Below are 24,528 nucleotides of genomic sequence, written 5' to 3'. Positions count from 1 at the left end.
CCGCGGCGCCTGGCTCTAAAAACTGCGGCCGCCTTGATCTCGTGAGGTTATCGTTGTCCACGTGTGTCAGAGCAAGTCGGGATCAAGTCGGACACAAATCTAACCGCCACGCATTGGGCGGCGATCGCCGGTGATCGATTCTGCGCAGATCTGGCTCATCTCAAAACGAGCCCATTGTCTTTTTCAACTCCGCCGTTGTTTAATAATTGAAACGTCAGTTGCAACAGCCGTTGCAGTATTTCTAAAACTAATTTGTGTCTGAATGTATGTACTGAAAAAAAGGGTGTAGTAATTACAAAGCCATAGTAAAACAACACAAATAAATGAAAAATGTGTTCCGTTTTATACATAGTAGAGGACAGTAGCGAATGATGGAGGATTTCCCGTGAAACCATGACCCGGATCATGTCAGCCTATCAGCTCACTGTCACCTCCAATTAGCTCCCATCACAGTGCTGGTGCTGGGCGCCCTGTCTGCTTACACTCTCCGTATCCCACCCTCGGGTAACCTCTTCATTGGCGTGTGGACAGACAGGAGCAGCTGGTATTTCTGCCTGTCTCCTGTCGAAAAAAAAATGAGTCTTTAATAAAAGCCTCCTGTTGAATAACACCTGCGATTGATCAATAATTGAGTCTGTGTGATAATTACATTAGGATTGGAAATTCAATTAGGGTGTAAAGAGAAATGTGGATGTCAGCTGAACTCGTTAAAGCTAATCAACCGCTGCTGTCTGAACCTTCCAATCAGTAATATAATCCACTAACATACAGTCTATTATGGGCTAAATTAATTGGTTCTGGGGCATGAACGCTACTGGTGAAATTCCCATGCACGCGCACACTTTTGACAGGCGCTCGGTCCAAAATAAGTCCAGATTGTTAAAGTACACATGAAAGGAGAGTATTTTATCCCCATGCTGAGAAGGAATTACTTAAAATGTGTCATGACAATATCTCTTGGCGTTATCTTCTTTACCTCACGTTCGGTACCGTCCCTGCTACTCTTCAGAAAGCACTATAATTATCCGTCCAACTGTTATGCTGTCAATCATTTTAATCATTGTAATTAAGCTTCTCTGCTACATGGTAATGTCATTCTAAAAGAAAACATATCTCAGTTTAACATTCACAAAAACCTCACATTTACTCGATGTTAATGATAATTCTATCATCATTCTATTTGTGGCTTCATTTGTCTTGGTGAGAGGAGGTGAGGGAATGGACGGTTTAATTTCGAAACAAGATTTTCAGAATCCGTTTTCTCACCTAAAATGAGAAAAGAGAACGGCCTGCTGCTGATCGCATGCCTGCCTGCTGAGTATCCTTTTCGATTCAATTTCAGTATTTTGTAGGAATCATTAGGTACTTTAAAAATTCTCAAATAAGAGGTGTTCAATAAAAGACAGCAATAGAATCAGAAACCTCTCATAGACATTAATTGTTCTTGTACTTTCAATTGATGTAAGTATTTTGTAATCGGCACCTCTATGCTTGAGGTGTGGTTAGATCCCAAAAACAACAATTTGCCATTTTACTGGAGGTTGTGTACCAGATTGTTTCTTGACTGGGACAAATAACTTCCTGGAGTCTCCCCAGGTTGCCTGGCAACTGGTCCTGGACAAGACATAGGTGGATCTGGACAAGACACAGCTCAACATATAACCCCAGAAAACGGTTGTTTTTACACTTTTTTTTTAACGGATTAAACAAACAAGATATAACGTGTTAATTAGTTAGCTTTATAGGCACAATTTTGTTACCTTGCACTAAAATGCACTGTACATTTTATTCTTGTCTTTTAATGATTTTAAATTGTTTTTAATTGTTTAATTGCTCTTTACATTTTATTTTTTGTTTTTTAATGCTTTGAAATTGTTTTTAATTGTTTTCTAACTGTTTTTTAATGTTTCATGTAAAGCACTCTGAATTGCCTTGTTGCTGAAATGTGCTATGCAAATAAAGCTGCCTTGCCTTGCCTTGCACCAGTGGCAGGCTAGCCATTTGCCCTTGTCTTTATGCTAAGCTAAGCTAACTGGCTGCTGGCAATACTGTAGCTTCATATTTACCGTACAGATGTCAGAGTGCTTTCAGTCCTCTCATAAGTCTCAGCAAGAAAGCAATTAAGTGAATTTTCCCAAAATGTCAAACTATTCCTTTAATGTTACCCGGAAGTCAGAAGTTGCAGGAAATGTTTTAGTGAAAAAAGTTCCTTCCCCAGACTATTTTGCAGAGGCACCGTCGCTGCATCCCGAGCTTAGCTCCGCCCAATACAATTGTGATTGGTTTAAAGGATTGCAAACAAGCCAGAGTGTTTTTTCTCCTATCCCAGAATGTGTGTGTGGTGTAGCCAGACCTTACTCCAGCGCTGACACAACACTCTGGAAATAGGTCTGGCAATGCGAGACTAGTAAATAAGCAACTGTTTGCTCAGCATTAGGGTTAGGGTATACAGTAAGTTCACCATATCAACCTAACTGGTGATGATATGTCAGTGTTGTGTTCACAACTTGTTTCTGCTGTCCCCAAGTGGACACAAAAAAAGCAGTTATTGCAGGTTATTAAACTTTTAGAACATTTTCTGTGAGGGCTACATGGTTATTCAGATTGTTATAGTGATAACATTTCTTTTTGGGTCATTGTTATAAACTGTATGGATGTAGCTTTGAGCAAGATCATATTTAGTTGTGATAATATATAGAGAACACAATTAATCATAGAACTAAATCTCTCATTAGAAAATAGTGTCATAAACAACATATTGCATTATCCTACGTGTGTGCGTGTCTTGCAATGCTATTGTACAGATGCAGATTCCTACTTTCAATTTAAACTCAACATCATGAAAAATCCCAATGCTGTTTGAATAAGTATCATCCCAATTGCTTGTTCAGCACGAGATATTACAAAAGTGCAAGTTAGAAATGTAATAGTAAACACAAAGCCCTTTCTATTCTCTTGTGCTGTATTGTAGCCAGAGATTATGAAAACAAGTCGGCAGCAAATGATGAGATTAGACTGTTAATGACCTACTCATAGTGACTGTGGCCAGCAGATGTAAAAGAGCTAATTACATTTTCCTTGGCAACAATGTGAAAATGTATTATGACGGAAAAGAAGATGATTGAAAAATTAAGTAATGACACTGCAAGATTCCATAGCAAACTAAATTATGAAAGTGTACGAGGCTTGGCTTGTCTCTCACCAGCCGCAGCCTTGCATTGTGTGAATTGTCACGCAGCAAGAAGGGTTTACCCTGGACAAATTGCATTTTTTCCTATTCAGACCATCCTCATGTGCTCGAGGTCACTTTATTGCATTTCTTTCTTTCTTCTGGAAGAATCACAATGAGTCTGCTCTCTTTGTTTGGTCCCTCATAATCTACCCAGACACACAATCGATGGTACTTTACATGTGTCTGCGTGGGTGTGCATTGCTGCTGTGCTGAGGTGGTTCTTAATAACTGCTCTAATTTCTCAACCTAGACAAAAAGGTCACGCACTAATTTGTCAGCATCAAAAACAATAACAAAGTAATTTTCAAACACTAACCATATTTTTCCTCTCTCATGCCTTGATAATTATTTCAACTATGGAGGCCCTTTATCGCTATTGTGGCAATCTTAATAAAAATAAAAAAAGATTTCCATTTATAATGTTTTGGTCAGATTACTTGAAATAAACATTATCCCTATCTTATTGTGTGCCTTCATGGTTTCCAACAATTCTACTAGATGATAACAGTATGTGGCCGGGAGTGTTTGAGTGCATACAGTAGTATATCATTTTTGTCATGGTTGCATGTGATTCTACCAACCAGATCTCACTCCCAACTCGTAAAATACGAACACTTGGGCAGTGTCTCTCAGTGTGAGATACAACGCAAAAAGCAACCTTCACCATCGGTATGGAACACACCGGGCAAAGCAGCAGTGTGACCCCGGCGCTGTAAAATGACGTAGTATTAGGAGCGACAATGGTAGCGAGTAGTATGAAAGACCGATATGCCGCGTAAGGAGGTTGGTTATTATTATACAGGATTCCAGTCATCCTGCAACCAATCTTTTCTCCCATCTTCCATCGGGGATACGTTTTCAGAGCATCCAAACACGCACAACACGTTTTAGGGATAGTTTTTACCCCCAGGTAATAAGGTTATTGAATGATAGCACAACAGGCTGTGGTCTGAACTTAGTCACTTATGTATATTATGTTGGATATTTTATAATGTTTTTAATGCTATTATGTTTTTAAAATTGTTATTATTGACAGGTGCTGAGAGAGTGCTAAGGCACATTGTATTTCATTGCTGTGGTACTTCGTATTAATATGCATATGACAATAAACTTGAAACTGAACTGGTTGTGGTGGTGGATGGGTCAAACAACACAGGACTTTCACCCAGGAGACCGGGGTTCATGTCCTTTTCTTGTCCCACGTGTCACAGAAGCGCAATTATGGAACCCACTGCAGTTCTAGGCAAGACCCGCCCTATTAGCAACCCGATTGGTTGAGGTTGGGCATTGACCTTGAGTAGTTAAGTTTAGGATAGCTGATTGGTCAGGGGGTAGGACCTGAACAAATCGGGTTCCGTTACCTCCCGGAGCACGAACGCCTGACCAATCGTAGCGCGCAAATGCTATTGAAGGGCGGGTCTTGCCTAGAAGTGCAGTGGGTTCCTTAACCCTTGTGTTGTCTTCCCGTCAACCTTGAAAAAAAACAAAAAATTTTGACGTTTTTGACGCCTTTTTTTCCTAATTGTTTTTTTTTGCCTTTTCCAACGTTTTGAATGGTTACATTTTTCCTCTACACATGTTCAGCGCTTATTTCTACATCCCATATTTTCTGTTATAAAACAAAAATTGAAAACGGGTCAATGTGACCCGAAGTCAACACAAGGGATAATAACGCTTCACAAAAACACACATTTTAGAACCCCACCAGCGATCTTTTCCCAAACCTAACCGGCCTGTTCTTGTACTGTGTGTCACTGAAACGTATATTTTATAACCCCACCCACGATTTTTTCCTAAACCTAACTGTCTCGTTCTTGTGCCGCATGTCAGTCAGTATGTCCCGACCCAGAGCGTCAAAAGTGACGTCAAGAGTCCCGACGCTAAAGGAGACTTTTAGCGTGAATAACAAACCGCAAAGGCACATGACCAAGCGTCTGTATTTTACCCAATGGAAGAGTGAGAATGTGTTGGATTCTACACAATGTAATACTTTCAGGTTTATGTTCAAATCCAGATTCAGTGTATTTTTCATTCCTTGCTCCATCTCTGGGATTTAATCTACTCAAACCACATAACTCAGCTTAAGTTCTCTTTTGTCACACTGACCCTACAATCTGTGCCACGACATCCTTCTCTTTCAGACATTTAGGAGCTAAAGCTGGAAAGCGACTTTGGGTTGTTCCCCTTAAGGCATAATTAAAAAGAGGAAAAGAAAAGTAGCCGTGGGTAGAAGCAGGGTAGTTGGGTTATGCTTGGCTCTGACCATCTGTTCCCTCTACAGGAGATTCTTGATCCATTATATCAGAGGAGGAAAATAATGGAGCCTGAGAGAGGGTCGCTGGCACTATCGAAGAGCAGGTATTAAGACGATGAGAAGGTTGTTGGGGTTATACCGCTGTCTCCTGACTCTGCAGGATTCAGTTGACCTTCGTTTGGATTGAGAATGCAGTCTTAAGCAAGGAACACAGACTTTCCTGGAGAGTATTGAGTGTTTTTGGTGAGATGAGCAATGTGGACTAAATTCTTTCATTCTAATTCTTCTATCAAATTAATTGCCATCAATTGCCACATTTGCATCCTATCAAAAGATTGGAATGAGATAATGACAGCAGACCTCCCGTCTGGGTAGCGAGTGGGAAGCGTGCGAAACATTAAAGCGTAACCGTCGCCAAAATGCAACCTAGGGTCTTTTTGTGAATGTACCTGAGTCAAACTTTCATTTAAAAGCATATTTAGGACGGAATCTTCTTCCACAAATCCACTTTTAAGATTTAGCGTATTTTCGTTTTTCGGTCAAATGGCCTTTTGAATGGGAGGGATAGGGGCACTTTTATGCTATCCTCAAAATAGCTATTTTTAAACACTAAGAAGGCTCGACACAACATTAAACTTTGCTCGAAGTCTCACCATGGGCTCTACACCTTAACAAAATCATTGACAACATTGTTTGTGTACCCAGAGTTTACTAAAAAGAAAGATTATGAACAACTCACCACAGCCCTTTGTCTTGTTTTTGTTTTGAAAGGGCAGCTAATGTAACGCAGCTCAGTTCTGGGGACCCTGAAGGAATTCATACACCTCATGTTGTCATACATCAAGTCACACACACACACACACACACACACACACACACACACACACACACACACACACACACACACACACACACACACACACACACACACACACACACACACACACACACACACACACACACACACACACACACACACACACACACACACACAGACACAGACACACACACACACCCTTTCTGGAGTCCACAGAAAATATTAAGTAGAACACAAAATATATAAAGAATAATGCTTATATTTAGAACAACAAAACAATAAGGCACACATTTACACTTAGAAGTTACAAGCTAACAAAAATCATTTAAGATTCATAGAAGAAGAGTTAAATTTTCACAGAAAGACAAACCTTGAAATAAAAAAGGAACACACTAACAACTCTTGTCATTGTGTTTCTCGACAACTGCACAAAGTTTTTTGGCCTTGTCCAACTTGATTCTCCTCCATATTGTTGAATAATCTTTCACTTGTCTGACATGTCTGAAGGGAAGGTCACAGTTGGCATTTTAACTCTGGAACTGTGCCCGGCTTTAGCACTCTGGCCACTGGTGGGAGTCAGCACTCGGGCCTGGTGGTCGCTCAGATTATCCTTCTGCGAAAGACTGGAGACTGGCCTCGGCCAGGCTCGTGTGCCACGAAATGGTCCAACACTTAACCAAAATTGAAAATTGTGTGGAATCCTGGCAACAAGGAATTTGGTTCCAAGAGGAGAGACAAGACTGGGCAACTTCAACTCATTTCACATCCGACTTCCTGGTCATCTCATCATAATGTGTTACATAAATTATATTTGGCCTTCATAAAATACTATTCCCTTTGTAACTTTTTGATAAAATAAAAATATGGGTAACTCATTTATCATGCCTTCATAACGAAATTAATGTTTGACAACATAATGTACCACAATTGTGCTCATGTATGTGATCAGTATGTATATATCAGTATACTTTACTTTTTACTTACAATATGTCTTATATTTTATATGAATATAACTATGAAGTAGCCTATTTATTGTTCATTATAATTACTAACAATACATTATCACACCGAGCTCATCACATAAGGTCCCTTTGGCATCATATTTTAATGCTCTGGGCACCCCACAAGCTCTGTGTCATCTTTATGTGGGCAGTGTGTTTGGCTTTCCTAAATGAGCACTGAGATCTGCCAGATGATGCAAAACAACGCATTTCACAGGATCTGGTGCAGACACTGGTACAGGGGGGAAGCCAAACACCATTCATCTACGCAGTGCCCACATTGCCATGACACGGAGCTGGATTTAAATCAGCAAAATATCTCTTTAAAGAGTTACCAAATATTCTGGAATAAAACCTGAACATACTGTATTTATAACAATCACTTTTAAATATATGCAACACCTCTTTCTCATGTGTAAATTTCTGTTTAGTCTTGAGATCACCCAATTCTGTTCATCTTACCCTTGTTAATATAATGTGATGGAAAAGGATTGTATTTTGTCCCTTCCAAGTATATTTATCTGAAGACTAAATTATTAAGCACTGATTTATTCCTGCAAGAGCAAGCCATTATTGAATACAGATCCATATCAGGCTGACAGCTGCTTCAGTATTGAAACCGAGAAACACAACATGGTAAAGTTCAACTAAACTTCTGGTATCGAGCTGGTCTTATTTTCCAATGGGCTAGACAAGGTTTAGCAATAATGGGATTCTGTTAGAGGCATTAATAAAAATATATTACTGTATGGATTACTCTCCCATCATGCGTCTCTGGGACCTGTGAGGTCAAATGAGTAATGATTTTCTCATACATCCTACAACACTATAGCTGTGATCCTCCTCCCTATGTATAGTAGCTACAAAATATTACAATATGCTGTATATTTTTGGATCTATATTGCCCAGCATACACAGCAATCTTATCCCGCCGCTGCTTGCCAACAAAAGGTATAAACTAATGCCATCAGGGCTTATGGAAGCTCATAACTGGAATGGTGAGCCTCATAGGTTTCAGGCAATATAAAGTAAACTTTTTTCAAATGCAATAAGCAAATTCTCACCAGTCCTCACACTTTTTAATGTGAAAAAAGGTTATTGATTTTGTGCAGGCAGGCAGGCTACAACAAGGTCATTCAAAATCCAGTATGACAAAAAGTATGGGTATACAAATGCACAAAACTTTACCTGCTTCTTTTAGATTGTAATGCTTTAATTTGCTATGGCAGAGCCACCTGTAGACACCGATCTAGGACTGCGTCGAGCACATGCTATACTGTTACGCGAGTCCTCACAAGAGAAATTCTGTATGCCACATAAACATCATGCATGAGCTCTCAGGGTGAAATAAAGCAATTGGCAGCGCAGGAAAATTAAGTTTGATTGATGATTAATAGATGTAATCAAAAGTGATCTCCTAATGTGCACATCACCATGAAGACTTTCTCCAGCTGTTTGACTGACAGCATGGGCCTCTATTAATACGCAAGATAAACACATCATACACAGCCCACACCACCCACACCTGTGCGCACACACCTACACTTCTTGCTAACGAAGCATGTTCTGTGTTTTAGGTATCCCTCAAAGCCTTTCATAGATCCATTGCATCTTGTGCTTAAGCAAATTAGGATGATCCGCTCTTATCCTGAATGCTTTGTCACCTGGTCTATTCCCCATCATTATGACAGCTATGAGCAGTGGCCTTTCCTTAATGGGATTAACCCACATGTTCACCATAGGGGATGTGTAGGATGCTGGGAATTATCTTGTCTACTCTGTGACCACATCTGTCTGCATCATCACTGCATAGGCTTCTGTTGCATGAGGATGATGATGCATTGCTGTAAAAAACAGTCCATCTTTCTACATAACATACCTCCCATACATTCTTACATTTATTTCTCAAATGCAGAGAGGACAAGGCCTTAGGCTCGTATACAACGCATTTCTATTTTTCCATACCTTTTAAGTATATTTACTTACATTTTAGTAAGACTACCGGTTTTCTGATCTGCTCCCGTTTTAAAGTATACATTAAATGACATGTTTATGATACAATGTATAATGCATAATGTACTTAAGTACAACAACTCAGTCATGCATGGCCAGGTCAAGCTGTTATGAGCCCCAGGTCTCCTTCCACCACCAGCCTCCACCGTTATTGTATGCGTGTACTGTATCAATAGAGCTGACATACACAGCCTTTTCTGCCAGTTTTTTTCTCTCTCAGTGGCCACTTTCAGTAGTGCAACTAAAATGAATGTTTCATCCATTTAACCGCACACATTATGCTCATTTTCAGGTTCATACTCTGGTTTCTACTAGAAAATTTTTACATGTTAAAAGACACTTCTTTTTTTTTTTTTAATACTGTCTGTCTAAATATACCGGTTACCCTGTTTGACATGCTCCGTTATAGTGCCTGTCTCTTTAAGCCCCCCTCATGAAAAGCCCAATCTACTCCGATTGGCTTGTAATAAAAATATGTCGCACCTTTGCTAAGGTAGTTCTCAAGCCATGAGTGGAGATACTCAGATGGGGGGAGGGGTGGTGTTGTATTCTTTTTTTTAAAATCACGTTTTCTGATCTAATCAGCCCTCAAAAAAACTGGGTTGTCTTATTTCACAGTTTGTGGGTTGATAGGCACTCCAGATACCCAAATGTATGCGCACAAGCGCTGCAAAAGGGAGTTTTTCAAGTTGAGGTTCAAGATTTGTAAAACTTGTCACGTTCAGCGTCACATGCGTACCTTTCAGGAAGTGAAATAACGTCTGATTTGAACCCAAACCACGATCTTTTTCTATAGATCGTAGTTTTGGTGCCTAAACATAACCAAACTGCAGCCATTTGACAACGTTAAAAAAGTGTTTAAAATCGCGACCCTTACGTTGTTCGACGTTCTTCGGTTTAGATATGGAGGTCCTGCTTCCGCCACCGCTGGGGCGCTATTTTATAGCAGGACCTACCTTGGTTGATTTGTGATAAAAAAAAATTAAAATATATAAAAAAATACAGTTAATCAAATTTCACATGGCAGCTGCCCACTTTGCCTGGTTAGTAATCCAGCCTGGTACACAGCTGCTGTTATTTATTCATTTATTCGACAGAAATACTCACTAATTAATAGCTGTCTATTCTACTTTACCTTGGTTTCCCCCGTTCAGTGTTATACCGTCACTGAAACTGAAAACTTGCAGATGTTTCACTATTAAAAGCTTTCCAGCAGCTCAAAGGGCATATTCCCTCCCCTTCCCAATATAGGCTGATGGAATTGGTGTTGTGGAAATTTACATTATGCGGAATGTACCATGTAAGCCATTATACTACAGGCAATTCAACCTCTTCAAAATCTTTTTTTAAACCGGTCTTATTATTAGGGACAAGCCTTTATTGGCTCATGTCAGCCACACAAACGGGCTTTTGGAGAATTTACAGTATGGTGTTTGATGATGTCTATTGTTTAATGTTTTTAGGGACATTTAGTCCTCTATGACCTTTACTGGAAAGACTTCAAACAACCCTGCAAGAACTTCCACAAAACAAATCTGGCAAACCTTGACACTCAGGTGAAAGACAAAAACCTCGGTGCCAGTAATTTACTGTCATTGGTATTGATCAACAACCCCCATCGACCATCAACTGATATTTCATGGTCACATTCTGTTATGGGGCAGAAAAACGTACTGGCCCTTTAATGCACCCAGCAGCTTGTCATATGAATCGTCAAAATATCCTGCAGCCCCACATCCGAAAACCACGGGAGCGTTTTCTCAATCTGTGAAGGACCCGGGGTGTTGTTTGTATTCTCGACACATGGTGCTGAACCTTGTCTCTCCTGCCAGTGGAAAGTGACCCTGCTGTCTCCATTCACAGTTACTTGGTATTCCAGTGGTCATGTGGGCAGCTAGAGCTCGTCTGCAACTTCTTGTCTTTTGCTGCAACGGAGGTGGTTTCGATGCCAGGGGATGGAACAGGCAGTGACATCTCCCCGATGACTCTTTATGGAGTCTTCCTGAAAAACAAAGTCAATAAGACTTGGGATGCCGGGCCATGGATATTGATTATCTGTCTCGGACTATGAGGCAGGGGGGGGGAGGAGAAAAGGGGAGCGAGAGTGAGGCATGGTCAGGGATATGAAGAGCGAGAGAGAGAGATGAGAAAACAGAGAGAGAGGGTGGACGTTTTGATGCTTTTTGGAATTCACAGACATCAGTGAGAGGCAGGTGCTTGAGGGGGAAGCACAGCACACTGCTGTTTTCAGTGATGATCGTGGGAGAGGTTGAGCTGGAGGAGGCGGCGGCGGGCTGGTACAAACCAGAGCAATGTACAGAAAGTGCAAAAACGCTGCATTCTAAAAATAACACGCCAGCAATGCGCCGCATCCTTGCATCTTTGTCAGATAGCATCACAGCTTTCAGTTTAGATTCATGAAATGTCCGTATACATACTGTTGAAATTTCACAAATTCCACCTTAACCCAGTTAATTAAAAAGGTCAACAGAGTAACTATTGAGTAGTTAGGATGAGCAGTAATAGCTGAACAGACAAAACATCATGCACTAGAATGCTGAAGCAAATATTTTCCCCTGTTCACATTACAGTGTATTCCTTTTGCAATTACGGTCTACCACAAATTTATATTATTGTATTTATGTTTTAAATGGGGCAATCAGAAGTAGAAAACGATCACGTTCTGACCTCGCTCCTCACACGTTTTTTTTTCATGTTCACCAATATGAGAGCGTGTTAACAAATTGATTAACTAGAATGATCAATCCTTCAGGAGTCAGGGGGCCCTCAAAGTTGACCCACGTTGGACGACCACCCCTCCTAAAGACTCCGATACCTTCTTCAAAAAGGTTATCCACAAGTTTAATACTTCCGGTCCAAATGTTTAGGGTAAGACTAGGCTATATCCATGACATTCCACTTCTGGGATTGCTCTGTTGCCGCCGGAAATTCCACCAAATTTCACGCTCTTCGGGCAGATAAACTCCGGTGAATTTATGAGGACTATGGTTAACTGCTCCTCAGATCTCTGCAGGGTAAATCCAGACAGCTAGCTAGACCATCTGTCCAATCTCAGTTTTCTGTTGAATGAAAAATAATGTGTAAATGTACATGTTCCACCAAAACAAGTTCCTTCCCGAGGCCATTTTGCAGCGGCACCGTGGCTCTGCCGGGTGCATAGCGCCGCCCAAGACGATTGTGATTGGTTTAAAGAAATACCAATAAACCAGAGCACGTTTTTCTCCCATCTCCCAGACCCTACCCCAGCACTAAAACAGCACTGTGGAAATAGGTCTGGCAATGTGAGACTGGTAAGAGACAGGAGGCAAAGACTGGTCTGTGGTAGGAGGAGCTATACTCCCAATCATCTGTATTATAACCATGTAATGCTGCCTTGGCCACTGCTTCTCACAGACAACAATAATTATTTGCATGCCCACAAGAAGTCCATGTCACCAGTGCTATCGATTTTCTGGTGAGGACAGTCTCTAGTTGGCCCACACTGCTTGAATGGCAGGTAGTCTCATGAAAGTGCAGTGTAGAAATATGACAGCAGTGAGAGCTGAGGTCAGCCCTAAACAGCACGGCATCCTGCTATTTTCTCTGAAAATCAAGCCCTAAAGACAAAATAAAAACAAGTGCAGATTCTGAAGCCCTGCAAGTTTATATTATAGCATTGATGATTAATGCAGGGGTTTTCTTTTCACTGGTGCAAAGTCAGCAGCTAACTGGCATTTTCTCCCATTTTTCCTCTTTATTTCCTATTACTAGAGGGATTTTCTGAGCTTTCCTTACTACAAAAGGACCCATTTTACTGTGAACAATGGTGATCATTAACTTCTCAGGAAACAAAAAAATATCCAACTGAATATCTCTTTCAACCAACCAATCTTCTCCTAAGGAAGGGAAGGGAGAACATACCTAAGAACTACAATCAAAATACATATATTGCCTTTTTGTTGTTGCTTATTCTGATACCACTGCAACAACTGTTTTTTTTTTAACATCTGTGCTGCACTGTGCTACTGGCTTGCTGTCAATAGGATGACACTGACAGGAAGAAATTGAAGTGTCACCTACCATACTTTGTCATGTGTGGCTTCCTATTCAGGGTGTCTTGGTGAGCCAGGGCAGGAGGTAATTTAGTTTTGACACTGGTAAATGGTTACCTGTTAAGGTGATGAAATTAGTGAATGTCAAGAAGTCCAATAACATACAACATGCACTGCAAAATGATCTGAGTAAGGGTGTAAAGTAGATATAGGAAGCAGAATATGGGCCCAAATGAGATTCACATTTTATTTTGAAATGCTGGATACTAGGGATGCACCGAATCCAGATTTTTGTGGTTCGGCCGAATACCAAATCCACCAGTTAAGATTCTGACGAATCCGAAACCGAATACGGAATCCTACTCCCATCCTGAGTCCATTAACAGTCAACACATTAATGAAGTAAACAACATCCACAGCCTCTAAAATAGTTAAATGTAACAACTTAATGTTGAATTCACACGCTCTTTTCACATCGTAGGAAAGCACATCGCTATCGCAAGATAAGTTTGGCAAGTTTCCGCTAACCAGTGTATGATGAAGGCATGTTGGGTGGGTGAAATTAGAAAGCTAACCTTAGCTAACGAGCAGCAGCCAGCTGTTCGGTCGCTCCGATCCCACTGTAGGGAGACTCATTTGCAGAGACAACAGCTGACAGCCCGGGACAGGTACTGTCTAGTTAACACAAGTGTTTAGCAGTGACTGTCCTTCCTTTGCTGCACCTGGGGTTGCTGCGTTTTGGCTGCCGTCTGTAGATTCCTTCATGCACAACTTGTATTCTTTCAGATGTTTCATGCGCAGGTGTTTTGGCAGCGGCGATGTTGTGTGTTGTTTGGGGTCCTTGCCGCTGTGGGACAGGTCGGCATTGCGGGTTGGGTGTGTGGCTCGGCTTGGGCCGCCTTTTTTTTGGCTGGGGGTGCTGCCGGGCAGCGCTTTTTCTGCTCACGAGTTCCATTTTCACTTTCTCACAGCCTACTGCATTGAACGGTCCACCTACGTAAACACCTGCATAGCGCGCGTAGGGTTCGGTGGAAAACATTTCTAAGGTTCGGCAGAACCCCGTCAAAAAGCCAGTTAATCGGCCGAACCCGATCCCGAATCCTGGATTCAGTGCATCCCTACTGGATACACCGTCACGGTCTCAGTTTGATGCAACCTCATCATACAGCAGGTTTTCATCTAAATCCAGATGACCAGCTGAACCCATTGTCTCCCTACTGCGACAATATCTCACAGTTGGAGTGGCTGCTTGAGAGGTCAGGCTCCGATATAACTCAGAGAAAATCAAGGGACAGACTAATGTGCAAGCCCCAGTGTGGCTCCAATCCACTGGGAGTCTTAGAAGGCTCCATTTAAAAAGCACACTTCCTCTCATCCCTGGGAATCTGAAGGGGAAAAAAATAAATAAATAAAGAGCTTCCACTGCCCATGGCTAAATCGAAATAGTGAAATAGGACCCAGGTGAGATCAAAAAGGTGTGCCAACGCAGGGGAAAATAGGGTGGTGTGGGGGCGGGATGAACCCTCTTCCCCCGCCGATCCCCCACATGATTAATCTGTAGCGCTCAGCTGGATATCTCGCCACGGACCCGTGGCTCAGCGTGACTTAATTAGTGTGAGACGTCTGACACTGGAAAGAAAACAGAGCGTTCAGATGGAAGAAGAATAGCGAATGTTGGCGGATGCTCAGGGACCAAGTAATGTCTTGTGTCCATTTTGAGGAATAGAAACTGTTTATTACACTATCCAAATCTGAGCTTTTATTAACAGGCCCATTTGACCCATTTTAATATAAAATTAATATAGTTTAAAACGACAAGAGGTTGCAGCAATGCTCTTTCCAGTGATGACATGTCAAAGAGTGTGGATGGTGCTCAAATGTCTTTCCTCTTGTATTTTCTGTTGATTTCCACCCCCCTTCAGCTCTTTGTGTTTTTGGTCATTGTGGCTAATACAGTTCATGCCAGCTATACAGTTATTCTTCTATTGCCCAGAAACCGGAAAACACACTTCAAAATGATTGACAGGTTGAACTGATAATAAAACATGGCTTAAGTTAAGTTAATTAGACTGTCTTTTAAGCATGTTTCTAGAATATATGTTTTTACTTTTATTCACTGATAAAATAGCTTGAGAACCTTTTATTTATGGTGTTATTATCCAGATGTGGAATATGCAGAAAAACATTTTCAGCATCATTTGCACTGGTAAGCATTTTCTTGTTGAAAACATTCACTCTTTGCTGTCCTTGCATCTGCGCTCCAGTGAGACCTGACCTTTCCGTTGCAAGTTAAGTAATACACCCGTATAGTTTCACTATATGGAAAAAGCAATATCCCCCCCCCCCCCTGCACCATTACTAGGCTCGCCTTAGAAAAGGGCCTTGGTAGGCTGCTCAATTTATTCTTATAAGAGCAGGGGTAGGGAAGAGCCTTGGAAGATGGAAAAAAAACCCTCCCGCTGCTTGATCTGGGGTTTCAGCCCTGTGGGGATCAGAAAAAGAGAAGCCATGACACTTGGGAGGGAAGGTTTCCCCTGCTTTCGTTTGATGAACTCCGATTCAACAACAACAACTTCGGTAAACATTAAACCTTGGACAATAAATGCTCACGCACATGTCATATTTTCCCAAATTCTATGAAATGAAACACTAAAAATATTGACCTCTTCACTGACTACTGTTGCTAAGCTTTCCATTAGTTTAAGTCACACAATGATAACCGTGGCGGATAGTTTAGTAATTTGTGTCCCTGATTTCAGACATCGATATGCTGCTTTTCTCAGCAGTGTATGACAAAAGCAGGCTTCTCATTTCTAGTTCCTCTTAACTTTGTCAGCTGACATAACAATTGATGCCCGCCAATTTTTTTATTAAGCTAATCTTAGTCTATCTTATTCACATGCAGGATATGGTGCAAAGGTTGAGGCAGCTACATATCCCAAAAAGCCAGTATCCATGGTGTAGCTGGTTAGCCCAAGTATTTTAAGTATAAAAAAGGGAAAATGTAATTATTTTGTTTCCGATATAACCCCGTTTGGATGCTTAGCTTACATACTTTGACGTACAAGGCAGAGTTTAGCGTTGCATGTATGCTTTTCAAACAGTAGTCTATGTTCCATTAAAGTTACAAGAGAAAGGCTTTGAGGATCTGATCTAATCGATGTGTGATGGCATTTCTACACAGCAGTAGTGTCGTTAACGATATCCCGTCGTCTGCCTCACGTGCGTCAGACGGAACCCAACGCTTCTATTTTAATTGGTCCAGCAGTCTACAGCTCCCGTAACAGCTCAAGTTATTCTTGCACTGTATGCTACTCATGTAAACATGACCCAAAGCGTATTTTTACACTTCAAGTCAATTGTCTTCCATTTTATCCCATGTAGCTACAATCATTGTGTCCTGGGTCCTCATGTATAAACGTTGCGTACGCTGTGTGATGTATAAAAAAAAAAATGTGCGGGGCATTACGCAAACTCTTGTCTGGCTATGTAACGTGGCGATTATGTGTCTTGATAAGACGCAAAAAACGCATACGAATTGGCGTGTCATACATACGCCACTTTATGAGATCAGTCTGCTATTAACTGTTTAATTCTCAAGCTACTTAACGTCTGTTAAACATAATGGCGTAAAATGAATGGAAAATCCCCATAGAAAATACTTTCAGTCATCCTCTGTATTTCCCACAGATGAAATATCTTACTCACTGTGCAACAAAAAGATGGGACAGGAAAAATGCAATTGTGTCCGTGAGTCTGTAGTTGCTGAGGCTAACATAGCGAGATAGAGGCGAGACGCACGGATCCATCTCCCCAGGAACAAACGCAGTGTCTGGTGGGCAAACTCACGTGATGCGCAATTAATCCCGTGGATGATGTGTAAGTAGGCTAAGTGAACAAGGTGAAGGAAATGAACCGGAGTTCTTACACGTAGGCTATGTTGTGTAGAACATTGTTCATTTGTCTAAATTCTGCACATATTTCTGTTACTGTATTTACTAATTCATCATTTCATCCATGCGTGGCGCAGCGGATCTGTGCGCACGGTCACCTACCGTAAATACACTGGCCTCACTTCTCCCTCGCGCTGGATTCAGTTAACTTACTAAATACATGGCATTACATCAGTGGATTCAAACTGCGTATTGTGCATAATTTGGACTGACACCGACATGTATGTTGTTTGGCAACTGGAGTTGCGCCGCAAGCCTTTTCTTGATTTCCACTTTGACATCAAACCTTTTCTTTTTCTTCTTTTTTGTTGCCATTTGGGTGCATTCACTGCCCGGTCACCATTTGTGACACTGGGGTTTTTCCTTTCATTGCTTATCCGAGATGACAAACCTCCAAACAGAACATGTTTTCCTTGCCCCCACCTCCACGATCAGCACCTCACTCACAGAGTCTGATTTTTTTTTTTTCCCATCAGCAGTGAGATTACCTGTTGTGATTGGACAAAGAATAGACCTTTTTCACAGCAGACATGTTGATATGTCATAGGAAAAGCACAGGTGTATTCAATACCATTAATGATGGCTGTATTCCACTTAGGAAAGGCCCTGGTATTGTGCATGCTGACTCAGTGAAATAGCTTACTGGGACACTTGATGGAATTGAGCCATAGTCAAGGTTATCAATTTCAGCTGTGCTTTTCAAAAGGTCCTTGACATCAGGGGCACATTTATAGTCACTTCCGTGCACTCAATTTCACGTTGATTGTGACGTATCAAGGAAAAGTGTGTGGGACCTGGCGTACGGACGGTTTTATACATGTGAATATTTCTGTGCGTAGACATTTTCCAAGTTTTGGGCTTACTCCATCTTCTGGTATGAAAGCTGCAAAGCTGTCTTTTATACATTAGGCCCCTTGACTGCGAGCACCCCCAAAACACATTGGGGCTACTCTTCAATTACGTGCCTGAAAGCATCCTATGTACACACAGACAGAGCACTGAAGCTGCTGCTAACCTGCTGCTCGCACTACACGTGCTGTGTAGACATGTATGTCAGGCAAACATAACACTATTTCAGATGACTAATTTGGATGGGGTTGCTGGAGTGTAAACTCTTCCTAATCTTATTAAGGCCTAGTCCACGCTTTCATGGGTATTTTTAAAAACTTTTTCTGTGTTTTGGCCTCTCTTCTTTAAGTGTTTGATAAGTAAGCAGAGGTCAAAGCAGGTGGTCAATCAGCATCACAAACAAATCCAGTAGGGGAAGGCAAAAAGGGCAAGACTAAAAAAGGCAGGTTTAACCAAACAGGCAGGCTCAGACTGAAACCTAGGTTAACAGACTAGACAATCTGGTAAAGAACTGACGGAATGAACCGGTACATATACTGAGGGGCTAATTAGCTGATGAGGAGCAGGTGAGTAGGAGGGTGGGGCAGGCCAGGCGAAATATAATCAGCAGTTAATGCAGAGCAGGAGGGAGTGGCAGAGTCTGAAATGAGATTAGAATTAAGGCCCTGACGCACCAAGGCAACCGTCGGCCGTCACCCTAGTTTGTGCGGCGTGTCCTGCACCGTCGTCACGCGTCTGCCTTTGTCGGCTGATTCAACAAGAATCAGGATATACATAACTACTTATGTAGGTATATTTATTCCAACAATAACATGTCTTTTGAAAGATCTCTACATACCTACAAAATATAGTAACGTTAATAATAATAATAATATCAAAGTATAGTAACGTTAATATAGTAACGTTAATAATATCCTATACTGTGATATTTAATATAAAAGGCCGTAATAGACCTCGCTCTCTGCACCGCTAAACAATTAGCCCCCTAGCAAGCAAGCTAGCTTACTAGCCAGCCTCTAAATTAGTAAAATGTAACAACTTAATGTTTAATTCACACGCTCTTGTCACATCGTAGGGAAGCACGTTGCTATCGCCCGATAAGTGACAATTTTGTTTGGCTAATTTTTTAATTGTTTCAGTGTATGATGAAGGCATGTTGGATGGGTGAAATTAGCAAGCTAAAGTTAGCAAACCAGCCAGCAGCCTGCCGTTTGGCTGCTGCGCTCCCACTGTAGGAAGACCTCTTTGCCGAGAGAACGGATGACAGCCAGGGAGCGGCACAGCCTGGTTAGCCATCTCCCGGTGTCTGAAGTCTTCCTGGCGGGTAGTAAAGCAGAGGGACCATAGGCTCTGTCCGGTTCTGCCGCTGATCAAGCAAACTCTGTTGTGGATTATCGTAGCAACGTTATCCGGTTTCCCTTGTTGAATGAATAATAGATTACCACCGCCTGCTGGTATGGAGAGTTATTTCCTCTCACGCAAGCGCAGAACATAAGTGGTGCTCGGCCATTGGCTGTAGTCTCCGGTGTGTTCAAGTGCAAATCTTTGACCGAGACAAAGGCAACGACGTCGGCTTGGTGCGTCAGGGCCTTCAGTGTGGCAAAAATTGAACAGAGAAAATGAAAACTAAAGCCTGGCTGAAGTTATCTAATGGTCATCTTTAAAAACATACATTTACAGTTAGGCCCCGGTCAGTCTCTTTTTCTGCAAAACAGTTATTTTCTATGTATATATATTTGTTTCTGTTTAATATGTTTGTTTATGGATACACTATTCACCAAGGCAAATTAAGTGCAACTTACTGTGGCAATAAACCCTTTTCTAATTCTGATCAGACAGAGCATGTTTTAGCAGCCTGGGGCTGTTTTTAATGAGTCCGAAGCGTTTTGCCTGCTGGGAGAACTTCAACTCAGAGCAAAAAAAAAAAAAAATAAACCGCCCTGCATCATTTAACTTCACAGCAAACTAACGTTTGGCTGAGGACGGGAGATGTTTTTTTAAACATTATTTGTGTCATGGGTATTTTTGCCACGAAGAATGGCAAAAACCAGGTTTAAAAAAAATACCTGTGTACATGTGGATAGGCCTCAGATACAGAACTGTGAATTTCATCTACTCTGCACCGTGGCATTGGCAATTGAGTGTGCTTTCTTTGTTGAACAGAGAAAGTCAATCTCACTAAAGAAAATTCTTCACAAAGCTTCATTCGGACATAGGCACTACAAACGATATGTATAAAAATTTGAACAAGTTACATTTCTTTTCATGTTTATATTTCACCATTCCCACAGTGTTTTCTTGGTTCAGGTTAATTCCTAAACACACAGCGACAGACTAAGCCAGTGATAGCTCATTGACTTTTAAATCCACTACTCATTAGTGCTTCTTAATTGCCATTTTGGGACCTCTCCAACTGCTTTATGGAAGGATTGATTGTTTTGTCGGTTTATTTTTTTTTTTTTTTAAAGAGCCCTCAGATGACTGAGGATTGACCTTTGATAAGTGACTTAGCTTGCAGAGCCAAGTAGCATCATCTAGGGCATAGATTTAAACTGATCCTTCCAAGCCTTTTGTCATTTTTTTGGGATGTCTGTAAATAGCACACACTCGCTGTAGCAATAGTTTCTTGGGTTGCTCACAGTGTGGCAAAAAAATACTTTCCTCTACATTTGTCCCAGTTCTGCCACGAAATGCTGAACTTTTACTTGAGAGCATTATGCCTGCAAAAGATTTTAAAATCCAAATGTGACCTGCTCTTCTCAGTTATGAAATACCTCTATATTTTATGCATCACTGGAAACTGGTGGAAGGAAAAGTTGCTTTGTAGAACACAAAGACACCACAAGTACATTCACAACACCAAGATATACTCTGTAAGCTGCTGTGGGATGACGCTTCACAATAAAAGGCAGCCGATGTCCCGCGGTCCCCTGGTGTTTCAGCCCGGCACAGTTTTCCCAGCATGTCTGGGACCAATGTCTGCTGGTTCCCAAGGAGAGGAGAATAAAGACAGATGTGCGATGCACACAATCTAATGTGAGCCATTAACGCTGCCAATCGATAATTTCTTATCAGACTTTGAGACAAAGAAAATCTGGATTCCAGAGTTCAAGTGAAGTTGATGAAAGAGACTTGAGAATACATTGCTTTTCTCGCTCACATACTTGTTACAAATTTTTAAACTTTGTAACAAACACTATTAGACATTTAAATATTGAACATTGCAAGAAATACAAAATTCATGACTGGTGCCACGGTGTTTATCAGTCCCTCCAGGATTTCGCAGCTTTTTTTTTTTTAAAGATTGTTGCGGCCCAAAATGCCAGATGTTTTCGGGAGATTTTGTTGTTGCTTTTTTGATGTAATTCTTTAAAAATAAAAAGGAAACTTATTTCGGGGAGAATAAAACTACTCTGGGCTGAGTTTTCCTAGTAACCTTACCAAAAAGGCTCAGCATGCTGCAAATGTTGGTATAATATGAAAAAGGCTGGTGGATTTGAGACAAAAAAATAATTATTGAATGAATTAAAATTTGGCTTGTTGATCTTTACATTGTTAGTTAATTTCCTATCTTGGCCTGGGCTGGGACACACATCCATTCGGTTTGATAAAGTAACGTTACTTATTGGACTTTAACTTATCATTGCACTTACAATAACGAGCGTAGCTGTCCTCAATTTAGGTCAGCTCCGCCCGCTGCAGAGAGCCGACAGGATTTAAACAGCAGCAGCTTTCAGCGACTTTTGAGTGAGAAAGCGTTAGAGGACTTTGATGTTAAGGTGTATACGGGCAGTGTTGCCACAGTTACTTTGAAAAAGTAACTTAGTTACTTTAAAGATTACTTGATTTTAAAAGTAACAAAGTTAGATTACAAGTTACTTTATTGGTTACATTCAGCAACTGTCGACAACACCCCCGTCGTACACGTAGTGTTTTTGTAGCTAGATAGCACTTTGTCGCCACCAGCACAGAGTGTACAACGAACCTTAATATTGCCGTCTTTAGTGGACACAAACTCAAAATAGTGACTGTATTTCCAGCTAGAAAACGCGCATCTCTCTCCTCCCTCCATTGGTGTTTACGTTTGTGTCGCTGCGTGGTACACGTGAACTGTCCACATGCTGAAAACGTGACTTGTCGCATACGTGACTTCACTCCAAGAAGCAAGAAGAAAGCAAAAATATAACGCACAGTGACTTGGATAACTTTAATCTGATTACTGGTTTGGAAATAGTAATGCGTTAGATTACTCGTTACTGAAAAAAAGTGGTCAGATTAGAGTAACGCGGAGCGTTTTGTTGGTAAATGTGAGAAGTTCAAGTCACACACGTCACCTCACTCCCGCTTGGTCAGTGGTTCTCAGCGTCACATACTGAGGCAAAGTCTGGCACGTGGGACTGCTGTGATTGATTGAAGTCTCGGGAAACTCCGGTTATTGGTCAAATTTGCGATTTGCACCAAATTCACGGTGATTGGTTGAATTCGCGTGTATGGTTAGGTCATGTTTGTAAATGAGAAGTTGTTCTCAAACAGTTTACCTGGATAAATAAAGGTTAAAAAACAACAACAAATAAAATTATTTTCACTCATCTGGCGATAGCGATGTACTTTCCTACGATGTGAATAGAGCGTGGGGGTAGCCTACTTTATGAGATTATAAATCTAAAAGGCTAATATTTTGGATATTGGTTATATCTTTAGATAGGGTAAACATAGGCCTTGTCAATAATAGTTTTTCCCACTTGTGTGCCAGGCATAATGTTGCCTATTTTTTATTTTTTACAGTTAAAATACAATGAAAAAATGCACTGCTGTGGACGTTGTTTACTTTATTAATGTGTTTACTGTGTTAAGAATGGGAGTAGGGTTCGGTTCGGCAGAATGTTAACCAGTGGGTTCGGTATTAGGCAGAACCCCAAAAATCTGGGTTCGGTGCATCCCTTGTTTTGATGGTGTCTCATGTTATAATGCTCCATGACATGTTTTAGCTATCTGTTACACAGCTAATATTGAACTTTAGCTAAACTTGAAAGAAATCTCAAATCATAATCACTTTTTAGATTAGATTTATCCCCCCCCTCTCCCAAAAAAATAAATAAAATAATTCAGCCCTAGAAAAGATCATGGTCATGGTAACAAATGTTAGCCATTAGTTGGAAATGGGACGCAACAGTGGTATCCTGTATCATATCCTATCTGCACCTTCCTCCTGACAGACTCACAAGAGACCCTTGCCAGGTCAACCATAGACTGCATAAAATATGGAGTCTCCGTAGATTTCTGAAGACCCAAAATTAAGCCCAAATTGGGCCATCACCATCTTGCCAGTGCCCGACTCTGCCTAATTCTCAGCTAATCCAAAAATGTGTCCTATATCTGCATGACAAATTCTCCAAAGGCACCAAGACCGCAAACGTCTAGCAGAGCAGACAGCTAGCGCTCCGCCGTACAGCTGTCAAGAAGGGGAACTTAGCTCTAGGAACCAGACCCTTTTTTTGAACCAGGCTGTAAACATGTTTATTTCTGCTGTAGAGTTGGGCATTTTAACACAGGGGTCTATGGGGATTGACTTCCTTTTGGAGCTAGCCTATACTGACCACTTAAATAACTAATTTTCATTAGTTATTGAATTAAATGATACTGTAGTCTAACAACAAAGCTCCAACCATCTTTTTCTCATCAATTTCTTTCTTTCACCAGTCCTCAGTCAGCTAGCTGGGACCCTAATGTTGATTAACAGATGTATCACCCTCATCAGGGAATTATAGGGCAATAAAAATATCTTGATTATTGTTTCTATTAAAAGTGGTATAGGATGTTTCACTGTCTTTTGTCCAGTTGCCTGCTTGAATGAACTCCAGCGGTGCCACTGAACTCTAATCAGCATGTATAGAAAATGAATGAATAAACCTGTCAAGGGGTGATTTTTGTTAGAGTGCAATTATGTGCCCTTGACATTAACAATGATGCAACTGAAATGCAGAATAACCTTCCATAGTGAGTCTCTGCGGGTGGCTAAGACCTGTAATTCCATCTTTCTGGTCCAAGTTGTGTCCCGTTTAGGGCTGGGACGGTTACCGCATTCCTGTTGTCACATGGCGCCTACCGCAAAAAAATTGGCATGCACTGTGTGTCAAAGTGCGACTTTCGCGAGTTAGGGAGCGCAATGTTCCATGACACATAATACCATTCCATTCGTGTTGACTATTAGGCTTATATGCGAGAGTACCTGTGTAATGTCTTGTAACGGAAAGACATTTCTCCGTTCTCAGCTGAGATAGACACATTAACTTAGCTTAACAAGCTGCAGTGTTTACCATTGCACATTAGCCTAGCAGCTAGCGGCGTTTCCTTCCG

The 24,528-nt window shown here is 41.2% G+C and overlaps 1 long non-coding RNA gene across 3 annotated transcripts in view; it reads right to left on the bottom strand.

Annotated features, from left to right (window-relative positions):
- Positions 1–388: 388 nt before the first annotated feature.
- LOC114546929 (uncharacterized) overlaps positions 389–24,528 on the bottom strand; it is a 29,334-nt gene continuing 5,194 nt past the window's right edge. Inside the window, exons 3-4 of one of the 3 annotated variants that reach the window (XR_003691095.1) lie at positions 13,398–13,486; positions 10,852–11,319 (exon numbers count right to left, since the gene is read on the bottom strand). This is a non-coding gene — a long non-coding RNA (uncharacterized LOC114546929). Of the gene's footprint in view, positions 562–10,851; positions 11,320–13,397; positions 13,487–24,528 lie in introns of those variants that run through there. The other 2 variants (XR_003691096.1, XR_003691094.1) reach the window with 2 other exon arrangements.

This window comes from Perca flavescens, chromosome 20 (genome assembly GCF_004354835.1).
Source record: "Perca flavescens isolate YP-PL-M2 chromosome 20, PFLA_1.0, whole genome shotgun sequence".
In the NCBI taxonomy this organism is placed as follows: Eukaryota; Metazoa; Chordata; class Actinopteri; order Perciformes; family Percidae; genus Perca; species Perca flavescens.
Note: the sequence above shows the minus strand (reverse complement) of the source record. Positions and strands in the feature narration are given on the sequence as shown.